The following is an 18241-nucleotide window of genomic DNA, read 5'->3' on the forward strand; positions in this document are numbered from 1 at the left end:
CTTTTTTCTAGAGCCTCATTTGTATGTCTTTCGAGGGATGTCAGGCTACCTCCGTGTGAAATTTGGGGGCTGTGGGAGTTTTCTAGAGAAACTCCATGTGCAATTTGTTTCATTCATTGTCTACAACGGGTTGGTGGATGGAGCTCTGAAAGATCCGAACGACTCGAAATTGACATATGTGTATCGTCTGAGTGTTCTTAGACAGCGTGGAGAGTTTTGTGACCGTTTGACCTTTTTTTTATTTAATTTGGCCCATTTAGGGACGTTGTCCACAAGCATGTTGTGAAAAATGCATTGATTCAAAGGGATAGTGGGATGTCTAGAAAAGAGGGGTCAAAAGGTTGCAGAATCTTGAAACTCCTGGTCCGCGAGCGTCAAGTCCCCCCGAATCAGGAACCAAAGTTTGGGGTCTCTAGAACCTTCCTGAGTGTATAACCAAACCCTAACCCTAGTTGTCTCTCATCATTCATGAGGCTGTGTCAAGCTATCAGTGCAAGAAGCCTTTGTGAGAGAATCTCAGAATCTTTTTCTAGAGCTTCGTGCTCTCAATATGTCTTTCGAGGGATGTCAGGCTACCACCGTGTGAAATGTGGGGGCTGTGGGAGCTTGTAGCGCAGCCACATAAGGGCTGAATATGTATATTGCTGTAAAGTATCTACATTTTTCTTATAAGACAGCTATGATTAATATATGTATTTTTCCTGTGTTTATTGCCTAGCAAAGTGTATTAGTTCTAGTTTTACTCAAGCGAGAATTTGTCGCACTGCACCAAGGAATTCACAGTGACGTCATTCTAATCAACAACATGACCATACTTCCGTATATTAGGAAACGGAAAATGCCGTACCGGGCGACACGTTGCCCTCTGATGAATTATTGATCGATCGTCTAAGGAAACTAACCAAGCCTGCTGTTCCAGTCTGTGATTGCATGTTCCACTGTGGATTAATAGTTGTTTTTGGGGTTATTTGCCATTGGGACTCATCACAGAACAGCGCTGCTTCACGTCGAGCTCCTGGACTTAACATATCAACCGGTGAGGCCGATTCAATATACACACACACACAAACAGGACATTGTACGGGACTCCCACAGTCAATTCATCCGCTTTTCATACACCTTTAGTATTTATCTTTTTCTTTCTTTCTTGTTTGTCTTTTGTACATTTGTATATATATATTTCTGGATTCACTTTGATGTTTTTTCTAGATGTAAATACACTTGGGGTTTAATATATATTTGTTGTCTTCCTAGCCTTCTTCTTTTTGATAAACTTCCCATCACCATTCAAACATAGGGTCAAGACCGTAATATTTTTGTGTAGCATCACCTTTCAGTTAGGCTGAGCGTTACTGTCACGTTCCTGTGTTGTCTGCCCCGTGTTTTCGGTTTCACATTTCACTTATCACGTTCCATGTCACGTTTTCCTTGTTGTCCGCCCCGTGTTTCACTATCTGTGTATAAAACTACATTTCCCATGGTTCCCGGCCCTCATCACCACTGCCACAGCGTTATTATCCGCACCTGAATGTCGTTTGTTATCTTCCTGTGTCGCTGTATTTAACCCCGTTTGTTTCTCCATTCCCCTGTCGGTCTTTGATGTATGTGGACCAGAGTTTCCGCTAGAAAAAAATGGTGCCGGTCAAAGTGACCGGCAGAGGTTTCGTTTTACGGACATTTTTATGATATGCCGGTCAAATATATCGCCTCTTAGTCAAGTTGAGGAAAACTAGAGGCAGTCTATGTAACTTAAAAAATGACATAATCAGGCCGTATAGAATGCAACATATTATTATTAGCTTAACTTTCAAATAGACGAAAAAAAACCATGAACGTCCGATTGGCGTCAATCAACGCCAATTGTTTTTTACTGTGGTTTAACACACATTCACTTTTTGAAACATTGAGGCACGGATGTACCTAATACAAATAAATAAAACATCTCCAGTTAACTAGCAGATCATTCATTTAGTCCGTTATTAAATAAGAGATCTAGCGCTAAAATCTGTTGTTTTTGAAATCAAGCTGAGCGCTCGTGTCCGCTGCTATCAGTTGCATGGACGACGCGCTGCGCGAGTTGCGCAATCTTCACTAGGACGCAGCGTTTCAATCTATCGCCGTTGCGGAGACTCTATTAATTCCGGTGAAATCACAAAATAAAATGCAAACAAACGTGTCCCTGCTTGATATAGACTGTAACCATGCACTGATGAACATAGGCTATTCAGTTTTGATGATAGAGAAAAAAACTGCACGAATGCGCGGATTAGAAGCACTGATCTATCTATAATGAGATGTTCCTGATTCACCATCGTCTGGCCTCTGAAAAAAGCTTTTAAAGCTAGTCTGCCTGGGCCTGGCCATATTTGAAACGTCTCACTCAATCGTTCGTTGTTTAGGTCTATATTGCAGCCGTTTTAGGCGTGCGCTTTATTTGAAATGCAGCATGCGATGTTGTTTCATAACTTTCAAACGATAGAGCCTGTTCCTTTATAACATAGCAAGAGATCGTGTATTTTTGCTTTATACATTTTAGGCTTATTCTCAAATTCAGATTGTGTTAGGGGGACGGGATTATTAGGCAATTTTAATCGGACAATTTGACCGGAGAGATTTAATTTTGTCGGACATTTAATTTTTTTACCGGTCAATGTCCGGTAATTACCGGACAATGGAAACCCTGATGTGGACGCCTGTTATCCGTGCTCTCCGTCTTTGTTTATCCCCTGGTTAACCCTTTGTATGCCTTCCGTGTTTTGTTCCGCCTCTGTTTATCCCCTGGTTAACCCCTTGTATGCCTTCCGTGCTTTGTTCTACTTTTTCCCATCGTGGATGTTTCCTTTGTTCGTGTTGTTTTTCGTGTTGCCCTCTTATTCAATAAAGTTCCGCTGCAGTTAGATCCTCCTCTCTTGTCTGCCTTCACCTACAATCCTGACAGGTACATAGTGGTGGCCCGTACGGGGACCCTTTATTATTATTATTATTGTGTTTGTTTGGGGTGGGGGTTTTTTTTCTCTTTTTTTTCTTTACAATTTAAAATGGATGTGACATATGTTGCGACGAATGTTAACTCTGTGAAACCTGTAAATGACCATTATAATACTGAACAAACAGAGGTGGATTTTACCACAGGTCCATTTGTAGGAAATAACTTCAATGATTAGTTCATTATACATGTCTAACACTGAACAATCTGATGATGATGATAATGATGATGAAAGTAGTATAGGCAAGGCAAGGCAAGGCAAGTTTATTTATATAGCACATTTCATACACAATAGTAATTCAAAGTGCTTTACATAGAAGAGATTAAAATAAGAATAATTGAAACAGTTTAGAATATAAAATAAAATTAAATACAGTATAAACAGTCGGACAGTGTCTCATTCAGTAAATGCACAGATGTGTTTTGAGTCTGGATTTGAATGTGACTACTGTAGGAGCACATCTGATCTCTTCTGGAAGCTGGTTCCAGTTGCGGCTGGCATAATAGCTAAAAGCAGACTCTCCTTGCTTAGAGTGAACCCTTGGTATTTTTAGCTGATGTGATCCTAATGGAGTGGAGGCTCAACGCCTCCACTCCATCTGGGTTTGTTTACCACTCTCTTCCTCGTGGCTCTGGCCGCGGGGGAGGTCTCGCGCTGCTCTATCGCGAGAAGTGGAAGATGTTGCCAGTTTCCACTCCAGTTTTCCACACTATGGAATGCTTTGTATTTAAATTGCCTGGTCGCACTCCAACAGTTATTGCCACAGTTTACCGTCCTCCCAAACCACACAGTGACTTTTTAAACGAATTCTCTACACTACTCACCCATCTCTCTACTCTCTCTCCTAATGTCATTCTCCTTGGTGATTTTAATATTCATATGGACAATATAAACCTCCCACTCACCAGAGACTTTACCTCCTGCTTAGACAGTTTTGGATTCTATCAGTATGTTGAATTTCCCACTCACATAAAAGGTCACTCACTTGATTTGATTTGCTGCTCTGGCTTAATCCCCTTCAATTGTTCTGCTGATGATGTTCACATTTCTGATCATTTTCTTTTGTCCTTTAATATCTCCCTGTGTCTGGCTGTAATCAAGCCAGTCCGCCAGATTTTCTTTCGTAATATTAACAACATAAATACAGACATCCTATCTTCCTATATTGACAATTTGCCCATCCCTGACTTTTCTTCTACGGACCACCTTGCCACTTATTATAACTCTGGACTTTGCAATATTCTCAACTCCCTTGCCCCTCTCAAAACTCGATCTGTTACTTTTTCACGTTCTGCCCCATGGTTCTCATCAGAGCTTCGCCTCATGAAAGCCAAAGGTCGCCAACTTGAACGCCTACATAAAAAACCGGTCTTTCCATTCATAAAGAAATGCACAAAACTCATCTTCTTCACTACTCAAACTCAATAGCTGTAACTAAGTCAAACTACTACTCTGATCTCATCTGCTCCAACGAAGGTAACTCCAGGTCTCTCTTCTCAATCATGCATAACATTTTTAACCCCCTGATTCCTTACCTTCTCACATGTACTCAAGTGAGACTTGTAATTCATTAATTATCTTTTTAATAAAAAAATCACCTCTATTCACCAGCAATTACATTCAATCCCCTTGCCTACCCCTCCCCTTTGCCCCTCCCCAATAGTGACTCATTTTGCTGCTTTCTACTGCCCTCCTCCTCTGAAATTTCTGATCTTATCCGTAAATCAAAGTCTTCAACCTGTTCTCTTGACCCCCTCCCCACAGCCCTGGTCAAAACCTGCCTCACTTCCCTCCTCCCCTTCATAACTTCCATTATTCATTCATCTCTTTCCTCTGGTATTGTCCCCTCACTTTTCAAAACTGCATCTGTCTCACCGATTCTAAAAAACCTGGCTTAGATCCCACTAACTACAATAATCTTCGTCCCATCTCAAATCTTCCATTTATTTCTAAAATACTTGAAAAAATAGTGTCTGCACAACTCCACGCCTTCCTTACCCTCAACAGTCTTTACGAACCTTTCCAGTCTGGTTTTCGCCCCTCCCATAGTACCGAAACTGCCCTAATAAAAATCACCAATGATCTACTCATAGCTGCTGATTCCGGACTCATCTCCATCCTGATCCTCCTTGATCTTAGTGCGGCCTTTGATACCATTTCTCACTCTATTCTCCTGAATAGACTATCCTCTCTTGGCATCTCACACACCCCTCTTGATTGGTTCCGCTCATATCTCTCCTACCGCACTCAGTTTATTCAACTCAAATCTTTCACATCTCACCCTTCCCCTGTCACTACTGGTGTCCCTCAAGGTTCAGTTCTTGGCCCCCTCCTTTTCATCACCTACCTACTGCCCCTTGGCAACATTTTCCGCAAATTCAACATTCATTTTCATTGTTACGCCGATGACACCCAGCTCTATGTATCCAGCAAACCCACTTCCTCGCTCCCCCCCCCGTCCCTTACCAACTGCTTATTGGAAATTAAAGACTGGTTCACCTCAAACTTCCTTAAACTTAACAGTGATAAATTTGAACTCCTCCTCGTAGCCACCAAATCCACCATTTCCAAAATCAATAGTTTCACACTACCCATTGATAATTCCTTGGTCTACCCCTCCCCTCAGGTCAAGAGTCTGGGCGTAATCCTCGATTCATCCCTATCATTTCAGTCACACATAAATAATGTTAGCCGGTCTGCATACTTCCACCTACGTAACATTAACCGCCTCCTCACTTACCACTCACACTGCCTCCATCCTTATCCACAGCCTCATCACCTCCCGCCTTGATTACTGCAACTCCCTTCTTTTTGGTCTCCCCCAGAAATCTCTTCATAAACTTCAACTTCTCCAGAACTCAGCAGCTCGTGTCATCACCAGAACCCCCTCTTTTCATCATATAACCCCTGTCCTTCAGCAGCTCCATTGGCTCCCGGTTCAATTCAGAATACAATTTAAAATCCTTCTGCATACTTTCAAAGCTATCCATAACCTTGCTCCTCCGTATCTATCTGCTCTCCTTCACATCGCCACCTCCTCCCGCTCCCTCAGATCTTCCTCCTCTATTCACCTCACTGTACCCCCTGCTCGACTTGTCACTATGGGGAGCAGAGCCTTTAGCCGCTCTGCTCCCCAGCTCTGGAACTCACTACCACCTGACCTCCGCAGTATCGACTCTCTCCCCCTGTTCAAAACCAGACTCAAAACCCACCTGTTCCAGCTTGCTTATTTGTAAATGCACCGTTCTTGTCCTTTTTTAATAATTTAATCATTGTTTGTTTATACTTTTATGTTCCTTGTTCCTGTTTTATTATCTGTAAAGCGACCTTGAGTGTTTAGAAAGGCGCTGTTAAATAAAATGTATTATTATTATTATTATTATTAATGATCTGAGTGATCTGTTGGGTTTATATTCAGTGAGCATATCTGCAATATATAATATATAACTGGGAGCCAGTGTAAAGACCTGAGGACTGGTGTGATATGTTCATATTTTCTGGTTCTGCTCAGAATCCTGGCAGCAGCGTTCTGTTTGAGCTGCAACTGTCTTATGGTCTTTTTGGGAAGGCCAGTGAGGAGTCCATTACAATAATCCACCCTGCTGGTGATGAAAGCATGCACAAGTTTCTCTAGGTCTTGACTGGAAACAAAGCATCTAATTGCAATATTTTTCAGATGATAGTATGCTGATTTAGTTATTGCTTTGACATGACTACTGAAACTAAGCTCTGACTCTAGAGACACACCAAGATTCCTGACTTGATTTTTAGTTGTTTGACCCCTAGCGTCAAGGTATGCATTCACCTTGAGAACTTCCAAATGCAATGACTTCAGTTTTGTCTTTGTTTAACTGAAGAAAGTTTTGGCACATCCAACTGTTTACTTCATCAATGCATTGGCACAGGGAGTCAATGGGGCTGTAATCGTTAGGTGATAGAGCTAAGTAGATCTGTGTGTCGTCTGCATAGCTGTGGTAAGCAATTTGGTTCTTTCTCATTATTTGGCTCATTGGGAGCATATACAGATTGAACAGGAGTGGCGCGAGAATTGAGCCTTGAGGGACTCTGCATGTCATGGACATCCACTCAGACTTATGGTCTCCAATACTCACATAATAAACTCTCCCTTCTAAGTATGACCTGAACCATTTTAGGACCATCCCAGAAAGCCCCACCCAGTTTTCCAGCCTGTCAAGAAGTATGTTGTGATCGACAGTGTTAAATGCAGCACTGAGGTCGAGTAGTACCAGTACTGATAATTTGCCTGTATCAGTATTTAAGCGAATATCGTTTATTATCTTTATGAGCGCCGTCTCTGTGCTGTGATGCGATCGGAAACCAGATTTTTGGATACTTCAAAATTGTCAAAGTATCCATTCGAGTTCAAGAATTTGTTCAGCTGATTGAAGACAACTTTTTCAATGATCTTGCCTATGAAAGGAAGATTTGAGATCGGTCTATAGTTGCTTAATATGGTCTTATCCAGATTGCTCTTTTTCAAGAGGGGCTTGACAACTGCAGTTTTCAGGGAGTTTGGAAAACTCCCAGAGAGAATTGAGGAGTTTATCACTTCTTGGTGATCTGCTTCTAAACAGTTGAACACACTTTTGAAAAAAGATGTGGGAAGTGCATCAAGGGCACAGGTTGATGTTTTAAGGTGCTGTACGGTTTCTTCCTAAATGTTGCCATCAATTTCTTTGAAATCAGACATAGTAACTACTTTCTCAGGTTGTAGTTTGATTGGTCTGACCCCAGCACAACTCAAGGATGTGCTGATCACCTTTCTGATATTATTGATTTTTTCAGAGAAGAAAGAAGCAAACTCACTGCACTTGCTGTCTGAGAGCATTTCACTGGGAATCTGGCTTGGGGGGTTTGTCAGTCTCTCTACAGTCGCAAAAAGAGTGCGTGTGTTGTTTAAGTTGCTGTTTATAATATTCGAGAAGAAAGTCTGTCTAGCTTTGCCTAGTTCTATATTAAAAGCATGGATGCTGTCTTTGTAGATGTTATAATGGACTACAAGTTTTGTCTTCCGCCACATGCGCTCTGCTTTTCTGCATTGTCTTTTCATATTTTGTTGAGTTTCTCCAAGGTGCTTTTTGTCTGCCACTCTTCTTCCTGACTTTCACAGGAGCAATATCATCAATTACACTTTTCACTTTTGAGTTAAAAGTATCAAGGAGAAAATCAACAGAGTCAGCAGATATACTTGGTGTTAAAGATATAGCCTTCATAAATAGTACACTAGTGTTCTCATTTAAGCATCTCTTCTTGACAGACACAGATCTAGCTTCAATGGCAGGAGAGATTAATATATCAAAGAAAATACATAAATGATCAGACAGTGCTACATCCTTAATAACAATCAATGAAATGTTTAGACCCTTACTGATAAGTAAATATAGAGTGTGTCCATGATTGTGTGTGGGTCCATGTACATGCTGAGTCAGATCAAAAGTTTTTAAAACAGTTTTGATTTCTTTTGTCATATTGGTTTCTGCATTATCTATGTGAATGTTAAAATCTCCAGCAATGGCAAAACAGTCAAACTCTGAGGTAATTGTTGATAACATTTCTGTAAAGTCCTCAGCAAAGGCTGGAGAGTATTTTGGAGGCCTGTAAATAATGATAAGCAAAATGCGTGGAGCACCTTTTAACACACTACCCAGATATTCGAAAGACGGGTAATTCCCAAATGATATTTGCTTACATTGATAGACATCTTTAAAAAGAGCAGCTAAACCCCCAACTCTCCTACCTTCTCTGCAGACACTCAAATAAGTAAAGTTAGGAGGGGATGTTTCATTAAGGACTGTTGCACTACAGCTGTCTTCTAGCCAAGTTTCATTTAGAAACATAAAATCCAGGTTGTATGTGCTTATTAAGTCGTTGACTAGAAGTGATTTATTTTTAAGTGAGCTGATGTTTTAAAGTGCTAACTTAACAGTTTTTGTCCCCACAGCAATCTTAGTTTGGCGTGTAATAGGCACCAGATTAGATGGGTTTGCTGTACGGCTTTTGAAGGCCTTAGAATTTCTATCATGTACAGCAATAGAGAAAGATACAGGCACACTGGGTTCCCGCTTGTTTTGTAAACATTTAAGAAAGTTACTGTTATCATAGCGGGGACACGACACATATCACTGAGAGCTGGTATCAGTTGTTTTTGGTTCACCTCGAGCAGATGGAGGAGGGTGTGAGCCATAGCGTTGTGGCAGAGGTCGAAGAGCTCTCACAGGAGGAGGGGGAGGACGAGCTGGGCCCGCAGGTGGTTGAGGGGCCTGCCGTTTTTTGCTTGATATCTGGGGGCTTGCAGCAAAAGAGTGGGATAGTTTGGTTCCAGCATACACCAGTTCTTCCATTTTCTCTGAGAAGCACAGATGTGGAGATGCTGGAGAGAGGGATAACGTGTCTGGTGAGAGGGGCTGTTGCTCTGGTGTTCTCGGAGGCTGTAATATGCTGTCCTGGTTTCCCTGGGTGTTTTCCAGAAAGTCATCCTTGGGTGCTGAATCTTGGAGCAGTTCTAATATGTCACAGTCCATCTGTGGTGAGCTTTGTGGGCAGGGCTCAGCTGAGATTGTGTCCGTGAGCAGAAATTGTTGTGGCTGAGTGGTGTTATCATTGTCCTTGTGTGATTTGTCAACCGCATGTCCATTCAGGTGCTGAAGTGAAGTCCTGTGGTCATTCATACTGTGTCCAGGTGTGTGTGTGCCATTCAGATTGAGTGGATTGGCACACACTGCAGAAGGATGATTGAGGGAGAAGTAGATATTGTCCTTTAGCACTCTTTTGAACCAAGTTTGTTTGGGTGGTGACCATCCTGTCGAAACAGTTGCCTCTGACTCCAGAAAAGATTGAAGTTGTCAATGAAGTTCACTCCTTTTATATTGCAGGTTTTTTTGCAGCCATGTATTAAGCCCAAGCAACCGTGAAAACCTGTTTGTTCCTCTTGCTGTAAGTGGTCCACTGATGAATGTTTGAACTTTCAGTCTTTTAAGTGTTTCAAAAAGTTCATTGAAATCCTTCTTAAGGAGTTCTGACTGCTCTTTATGAATATCATTCTTCCCCACATGAATGATGAGTCGATTTGCAGTCTTATGTTTCATCAGAATGTTCTGAAGTTCCCTGTTTACATCCGAAGTTGTTGCTTGTGGAAGGCAGCATGTAGTTGTATGCCTGCTGCTAATGTTTCTGATTATGGAGTCCTGGGCCCGGCTGCGCTCTGAGCTGAATGCCGCTGTCTGCTCGACCTTGAGCGCCAGTTAGCATCAGTGTTAGCTACTGGCTGATTAAGTCTGTGTTCGATCACATTTATCACGTTTGGGGATTCCTCATTCATTAATACTTGAAATCTGTTCTCAAGATGTATAGGCGGTGGTAGGAAACCAGTGTTTGCAATCCTTGTCAGAGCCGTATCTGGGGTAGAGGATGCTACTGCGGCAATATGTGATGCTCGTGACAATCTGATGTCTCGAGTGCCTTTTGGTCTCGCTCCCTGTTTGTGCCATCGATTTGTAAGTCGAACGGCTTGTTTCTCTACACTCAGTATGGCCTGTCGAGGAGCACTAGATTCATGGACTCACCGGCTGTATGCTGAGGGCGTCCATAACGAAGCTCTGTTGTGTGTTTCGTCTGGTTTGGTGGTCCCGTAAGTAACTTTGTTTCAAGAAATGCAATCCTGTTTAAAAGTCTGTGGCAGTTAGTGCAGCAAGTAGATTCCAGAAGAGGCATTTTCTCTTATCCTTTTGAATGTAGGCAGTTGTGTTTTCCCTTCCCTGGAATTAAAACTTTCAGTGGGAGGCTGGTCGGATAAAAGAATTCTGCTTTTTTGTAGAAGTAGTCCAAGCTTTTGAGCACTGTGCTGATCAAATACAAATTATTTGATAAAAGGAGATAAAATATAAAAATATAAACACGATAGAGCAAAGCGCGGAGCAGTAAGCAAGAGCGTCCGAACAGTAGCTGAGTAGTATGCTTTTACACTGAATATAGACATGGTACAATTGATGCATGCTGACTTGACTCAATGTAAAGATAATTTATTGGCCCTAAATCAAAAATTACATACTTTAGATCAAGATTTCAAACAGTCAAGGGACAGTACGTTAAATCGAGAAGCAAGCTTTAGGCAAGTTGTGGACGCTAGCTTGACAGGGTTGGAGGATTATTTTTGTAAGGCACTGGGAAAATTAGAAAAGGCTGTAACAGATTGTTTTCTAAGGAGAGATGCAAAGTGGGAAAATCAAATGAGAAAAATTAGGCTCACTAGTACTCCCACACTCACCAGATTACAGGCCTACTCACCTGATGCCTCCCAATTTCCCACTGTCCATCAACCACTGACCCCAGCTCTAGTATCTGGAGAGAAAATTCCCACTCAGAAATCTCTCGATGATACTTATGTTGTTCAGCATCAGGTGCTTGCTCACCATCCTAATGTGCATACCTCCTCTGTAGTGGCAGGTGCATCCTCATTCTGTGCCCGTCCGCCTATCCGCATCGAGTTCCCTTCTTTTGGAGACTCCTGTGAGATGGCGGAGGTGCTCAACTTCATCGAGCAATGTGAGAACTTCCTAGAGATTCGGACCCTTCCCTGTGCTGAACTACTAGGAACCTTGAGTACGGTGCTGAAGGGACCCGCTCTGAGCTGGTGGAAGGCAGAGAAGGTCAAGGTAACAGATTGGAGATCCTTCAAAAGGGCATTCATGGCTGCTTTTCTTTCAGATGATTACCTCTCAGAAGTGGAGGAAAAGCTGAGGATGATGGTTCAGCAGCCACGACAACGCCTGAGGGACTTTGCTTATGACTACCGGGCCTTATGTCTGAAATGGAAGCCAGATATCTCTGAGGAGGAGCTAGTAAATCGTATACTTCACAACATCAAACCCAGAGTCGCCGGGTGTATGAGGGGAACAGTCAACTCAGTTGAACAGCTGGTGAAAATTGGATCCAAGGTGGAAAAGGACTACATGGGAGCTAAAGACTACTGGCAGAAAGTGGGTACTCAGAGCAGCCAAGGAAAGACCAACAAAAAATCTGCTGAATGTACCTTCCACAAAAACCTGGCTAGAGTAACACTAGCTCAACCCCATCCATTGTCGTCTCTTCTTGTGGTGCCTGTAAGGGTTAAGGGCAAGGAGGTGAAGGCAGTAGTAGAAACAGGTAGCACTCACACCTTGATGCAAGAAAACCTGTGGAAACAGTTGAGAGGGGAGATTCCATCAGTGGTTACCTCCAGTCCACAGGGGTTCATGATGGCAGACGGAACGATTCACCAGTCCAGAGACCTGCAAAGGATTGAGTTTCAATGGCAACCACGTATGCCGGATGGATACTTATATCCTAAAAGACCCTCACCTAACCACTCATTGCTGGTCTGGATTTCCTGAGAGCCATGGGAGCAGTACTAGAAGTGGGACGAGGCAGATATGGGTTAGGATCTGACAAAGGATACACCTATTACCCTTTCGTGCCATCACAGATGCCCACTAAGACAGACTGCGCTGCTGAATTTATACTATGCCTTACCCTCCACTGGTAGACTTCCCGAACTCATGTCCATTTCCCCAGAGATCCCTGAGTGGGACACTGACAATCAGGAGGAGTTAATGAAGTTAATCTCCACCTGGCCACGCACCACTTCAAACAGCCTGGGTAAGACCTCTATTGTACAACACAAAATCACATTATCAGATGACATACCTCTCAAATCCCGAGCATACAAAGTGTCTCCTCTTAAGAAGCAGATCATTGAGGAACAAGTAGACCTGATGCTACGGGACGATATCATCGAACCATCCTTTTCACCGTGGTCTTCACCTGTAGTCCTGGTCCCCAAACCTGATGGCTCTTACAGGTTCTGCATGGATTATAGGAAGCTGAACAGCAAGACAGTACCAGACGCTTACCCAATGCTGTTGATTCATGACATCCTTGAATCCCTGGAAGGAGCTTCCTTGTTTAGTTCCTTGGATCTGCAGTCTGGGTACTGGCAGGTGGAGATGGACGAACAGAGTAAAGAGAAGACTGCTTTTATCTCCACCAAGGGGCTATTTCAATTCGAGTCAATGCCGTATGGGCTCAGAAATGTCACTGCTACCTTCCAACGGTTGATGGAGAGAGTACTGTCTGATCTGAGGGAGACAATTTGTTTTTTGTACATTGACGACATAATAATCTATTCTGGGGACTTCCGGTGGTGCGAAATGGAGTAGACTGAAGCTCTATTTGACTTACCTTAATTTTCTTATCTAGACCATTTTATTTGTTAATAACAATAACAATCCAGTAGTGAATAGTTCATAAGATAATGACAAAGCCAAATAAAGTTAAAAAAGGCGATAAAGGCACAGAGGAGGAAGAAACAAAGACGGCGAAAGCTGGCGATGGCGTTAAAGGAGCAGATGCTAGCATGAACTCCCCAGCCCTATCGGCCAGTAATGACGATCTCATGACTGCTATTAATGCACTCAGCGGCAATATGGACAATAGGTTTAACGAACTTTCAGCCTCACTTTCCACAGTGAAATGTGCATTGGATGAAACTGTCACGCGGGTGGAGGAAATTGAAAAGGCTGCGAATGCACATGAACAGCGAATCGAGGCTTTAGAGCAGCTGTGTTCAAAGTTAGATACTGAGTCGTCACAAATGTATGCAAAACTTGACGACTTGGAGTCTCGATCTCGTCGCCAGAATATATGGATTATAGGTATAAATGAAAAAGAGGAGCAAGGTCAACCTACCCGTTTCGTCGAGAAACTGCTTCCAAAGCTCTTGGGTGAGGAGCATTTTCAAAAGACAATACAGGTTGATCGGGCGCACCGTAGTTTAAAGCCGGCTTCTGGTGGCAGACCGAGAGCAATCATTGCCCGGCTACATCACTATCAGACCAAGGAGCTCGTCCTACGCCTAGCCAGGCAGAACCAGCCGCTGTTCTATATGGGGACACGGGTGGCGATTTACCCAGATTGGACCATGGATTCCTTGAAAAAGCGACAGGTGTTCAACAACATTAGAGAGAAATGTAGAGCTAGGAAGATACGGTGTGGCTTTCGCTTCCCGGCAAGATTCATTGTAATGGTGGATGGCATAATGGTGACGTTTGAGACCCCGGAGGCGGCGAACAAATTCTTGAGTGACAAAGTAGTTGACTGGTCAGTTGCCCGTCAAACACCATGAAGAGCTGAATCATCGTGCCGAGTAATTGAAATGGACTATAGTGCAAATGAGAAACAGATTGAATTATTTTACAGTTCATGACTGTTTTGTTCCAGATTTTGTGGTGAGACTTTCTTATTCAATTGGAACTTTCTAATAGTTCAGGAGGTAAGATTGAATGGAGCCTGTTTTATTTCGCTAGGTATAACAAATGGTAACCTACGTTAATGATACTGTGATGTTAGGTTTAAGCGAAGTATGGAAAGATTGTTTTACTGGGGTATGGGAAAGTGTTCTCTGTGTTCTATGAGGGATCATGCAACAGTTATTATGTCAGCGTTCCTAATTTATGTTACATAAAATTTGTTTGTTTTTAAGGGCACTTTATCAAGAACAACTATTTGATGGTTATGTCTCAGAGTACCCAAAGCAAAGGGTTAGTTAGGTTTGTAAGCTGGAATGTACTAAATAGCCCATTAAAAAGGGGGAAAGTATTTGCACAACTAAAAACATTTAAAGCAGATATTTATTTTCTCCAGGAGACACATTTGATATGAACAGCACAAAGATGCCTTCGGCCTGGGTGGGCCTCTTACATATATCAGTCAAACTTTTCAGGAAAAGCTAGAGGAGTTGCTATCCTTATAAGGAAGAATTTCCCTTTCATACATAAGCAAACTATTGCAGATCAAAACGGTAGATAACTTGTGGTTTGTGGGATGATCAATCAGACTCCAGTTACGTTAGTCAATATATATGGCCCAAATTTCGACGATCTGTCATTTTTTACTAAAGTAATTGAAACTCTTCCTAACCTGCAAGATTGAAATGTCATCATCGGGGGAGACTTCAGTTGTGTTTTAGATCCAGCTCTTGACAAACAACCAAGTCAGTTAACTGCGTCAAAGTCTTGTAAAACTATTAATAATTATATTAAAAATCTCGGTATAGTAGATATCTGGAGAGTACTTCATCCCTCTGATAGAGATTATTCCTTTTTCTCTTCTGTGCATAAATCTTACTCTAGAATTGATTATTCTTTAATTGATTCCAAATTAATATCTATGGCAACCGCCTCAAAATATCATAATGTATTAATATCAGACCATTCCCCACATTCATTGGATTTGAATTTAGGAGTAGTTAAAGGAGAATATACATGGAGAATGAATAACAGTCTATTAAGATCCTTGCCATTTTTGGGGATTTCCGCCTGGATTTGGCCTACCCAAATTAAAAAGCTTCCCATTCCCACATACTTTGGCCTAAATACACAGTTTTGGTGTCATTTTACAGGAAACCCTTTGAAGTTGCATAAAACACTGCTAAAAATAAAAAAAAATTAAATATATGTTGTCTGAACAGTAATAACCCTCCTAAAAAAAGAGGCGCTTTTTGATTTTTTTTATATAAATTCATTTTTGAAAGTGTATACCTCAAGCCCTGTTTGCCATAGCAGCATGCAGACAGTTTTGGCTGTTTCCACTAGATGTCAGCAAATACCTGAAAAAGGAATTTTGTCTGTATCATGTTATATTTAATATCTATTTAAATGTATCTGAAGGGAGGAATATTACCTTTTTTGGTGTACTTTCCGCCTACCCAAATCTAAAGTCTCCCCATACCCATATACAGTGCTATAAATGCAAAATCCCAGTGTAATTTTACAGAAAACCCTTTGTCATTACATAAAACACTGTTGAAAGTGGTAAATATGCGCTCAGGTGTCTGGTGAGACGCGTCTGTGTGTTTTGCGCACGTAACCTACCTAGTGATCACTTCACAGTCAGGATGCAATATCACAGCCCCTGATTGGTCTATTTGATCTTGAGAGATATTGCCGGAAAGCGGAGGGTCTAAACTTTTCGGCAATATATGCTTTATCCAGATCAGATGTTTACATATTTTCCTGGATTGTTGAATATCATATAACATTACTTTGTGGTGTTTCTGCACTCGCGTGACATATTGAGGGATTACTTGGGCACACAACCACAGAAAACACTGAAAAACGGCTCATTTTGCAGAGAATAACCTAAGGTAAAGGATTATGTAGCATTTGTGGCTAACTGTGCTGTCTAGTGCGAGTAGCACGGCAAATATTCAATAATTTCACTTGTATGTTTACAAATGTTGATTGTATACCTCATGATTCATTCGAAGTGTATTAGATATGTGATTATACCTCAATAAAAAGACTTATTGGAAATTCTTACTGGCAATGAGAGCTTTTATTTGATACATGGTTTGTACATGTGCGTCATATTTGAGCGATATGAGACATATATGTATTCAAAAACGCACATAATTATGACACGACTTTTGATGGGTGGAACTATGTAATTTATTGTAAATAAGTTACTTAGTGTAAAACAAATGCCAAAGTGATGCATATCTCAAGAAAGTAGACATTCTAAGCTTTCAAATGGTACCAGATATGAGCTCATAACTCCTCCGCATACATTTAAAATTTGAAGTACATTATTACTGACGTCATTTTAAATCCCGGATCCGGGATCGTGGATTTTAACTGGTAGGACAAGCGGTTCAGTGATTATCTCAGGGAGAAAACAGAATTCTTCATATCTACAAATGATAAAGGAGACGTTCACGATTCAATGCTTTGGGAATCTATGAAAGCTGTTTTAAGAGGAAATATAATAGCATATGAGGCTGCAGAAAGAAAACAGGAAAAAGAAAAATTGAAAGAAATTGAGGACATGCTTATGCAGTTGGAGACAGAATATAGAGCCACTCAGACTGCTGAAACATTGAATAAAATTCTTAAATTAAAATATGAATATAATGTGTCCATGTCTAAAAATGTATTAAAAATACTCAACCAAGTTAAGCAGCAACACTTTGAACTAGGAGATAAACCGCAAAAACTACTTGCTCGCCAATTGAGACACGCCCAAGCATCTTGAGCTATACATTCAATTAAATCGAATAGTGGCAAACTCTTAAATAATCCTGTTGATATAAATAGATGTTTTGCAAAATTTTATGAAGATGTATATCGGTCCCAGGAAAATACAACTTCAAACAGAGCAACCAATTTCCTAGCCAATTTGAATCTTCCCAAATTAAATGAAGATGCAGTAAAACATTTAGATGCAAATATAAGCCTTAAAGTCCCCATGAATTCAAAATTTACCATACTTACTTTGTTTGCCTAAATTGATCGTTTTGTGGTGAACAATTCATCCATGCAAGTGAATCCACACAAAAAAATATTTGGCTTCGTAATCTTTAATCAAAATCTGAAAATTCCCCGCCCCTCTGCATTGGAGGACCTTGCCTGATGATGTAGGTCTGCCTGTGTGTTTGCGAGCATTTACAGCGTGTGAAAGGAGAGATGGCGAGGAGGTGCATTTTTGGTTGTGACACTCACGGAACACTTTTTACCATTCGAACCCTCCGCATGTAACGGCTCAAACATGTAAGGTCTGATTCCCCCCGTGACGAAATGATCCTCCATGTGTTCCTGTTCTTCTTCATATTCCTCCTCCTCTTGCTGCAGGAAGGGGACTGCTGGCGGTGTTTCAGGCGGCGAGTAATCCTCAACAACTGATTGTAAACTTGCGTTCAGATCTGCCTCCATTTCTGAATGAAACACCTACTTTTTTAGATCCAATCAGGTGCTAGTTGGAAAAAAAAGCCACGCCCACTATTTTGCCTCATTTAGTATTCCGTTTCTCTCGGAAATACGTCACAACACTGGAGAAAAGTCGTTTGCAACTTCCGGTTCACAGGGACTTTAAAGAGATTAATAAAGCAATTTATTATTTTCCAAATAATAAATCTCCTGGACCAGATGGGTTTACCATTTAATTTTTCAAGAAATTTAGTGATATAATTTCCCCATTTCTTATGCGTATGTATAAACATAGCGGCAATGCCTCTGAGCTGCCACCTACTTCATATACAGCCAACATAACTCTGATTCCCAAGCCAGGACGTGATCCCTTATTGGTCGGGTCTTATCGTCCTATTTCACTGATCCCAATAGAAACAAAACTTATTGGGAAAATACTGGCAAATCGTCTGAGAAGCCACATTTGCGCTGTCATTCATCCTGACCAAACAGGCTTTA

This window comes from Xyrauchen texanus, chromosome 21, assembly GCF_025860055.1.
Source record: "Xyrauchen texanus isolate HMW12.3.18 chromosome 21, RBS_HiC_50CHRs, whole genome shotgun sequence".
In the NCBI taxonomy this organism is placed as follows: domain Eukaryota; kingdom Metazoa; phylum Chordata; class Actinopteri; order Cypriniformes; family Catostomidae; genus Xyrauchen; species Xyrauchen texanus.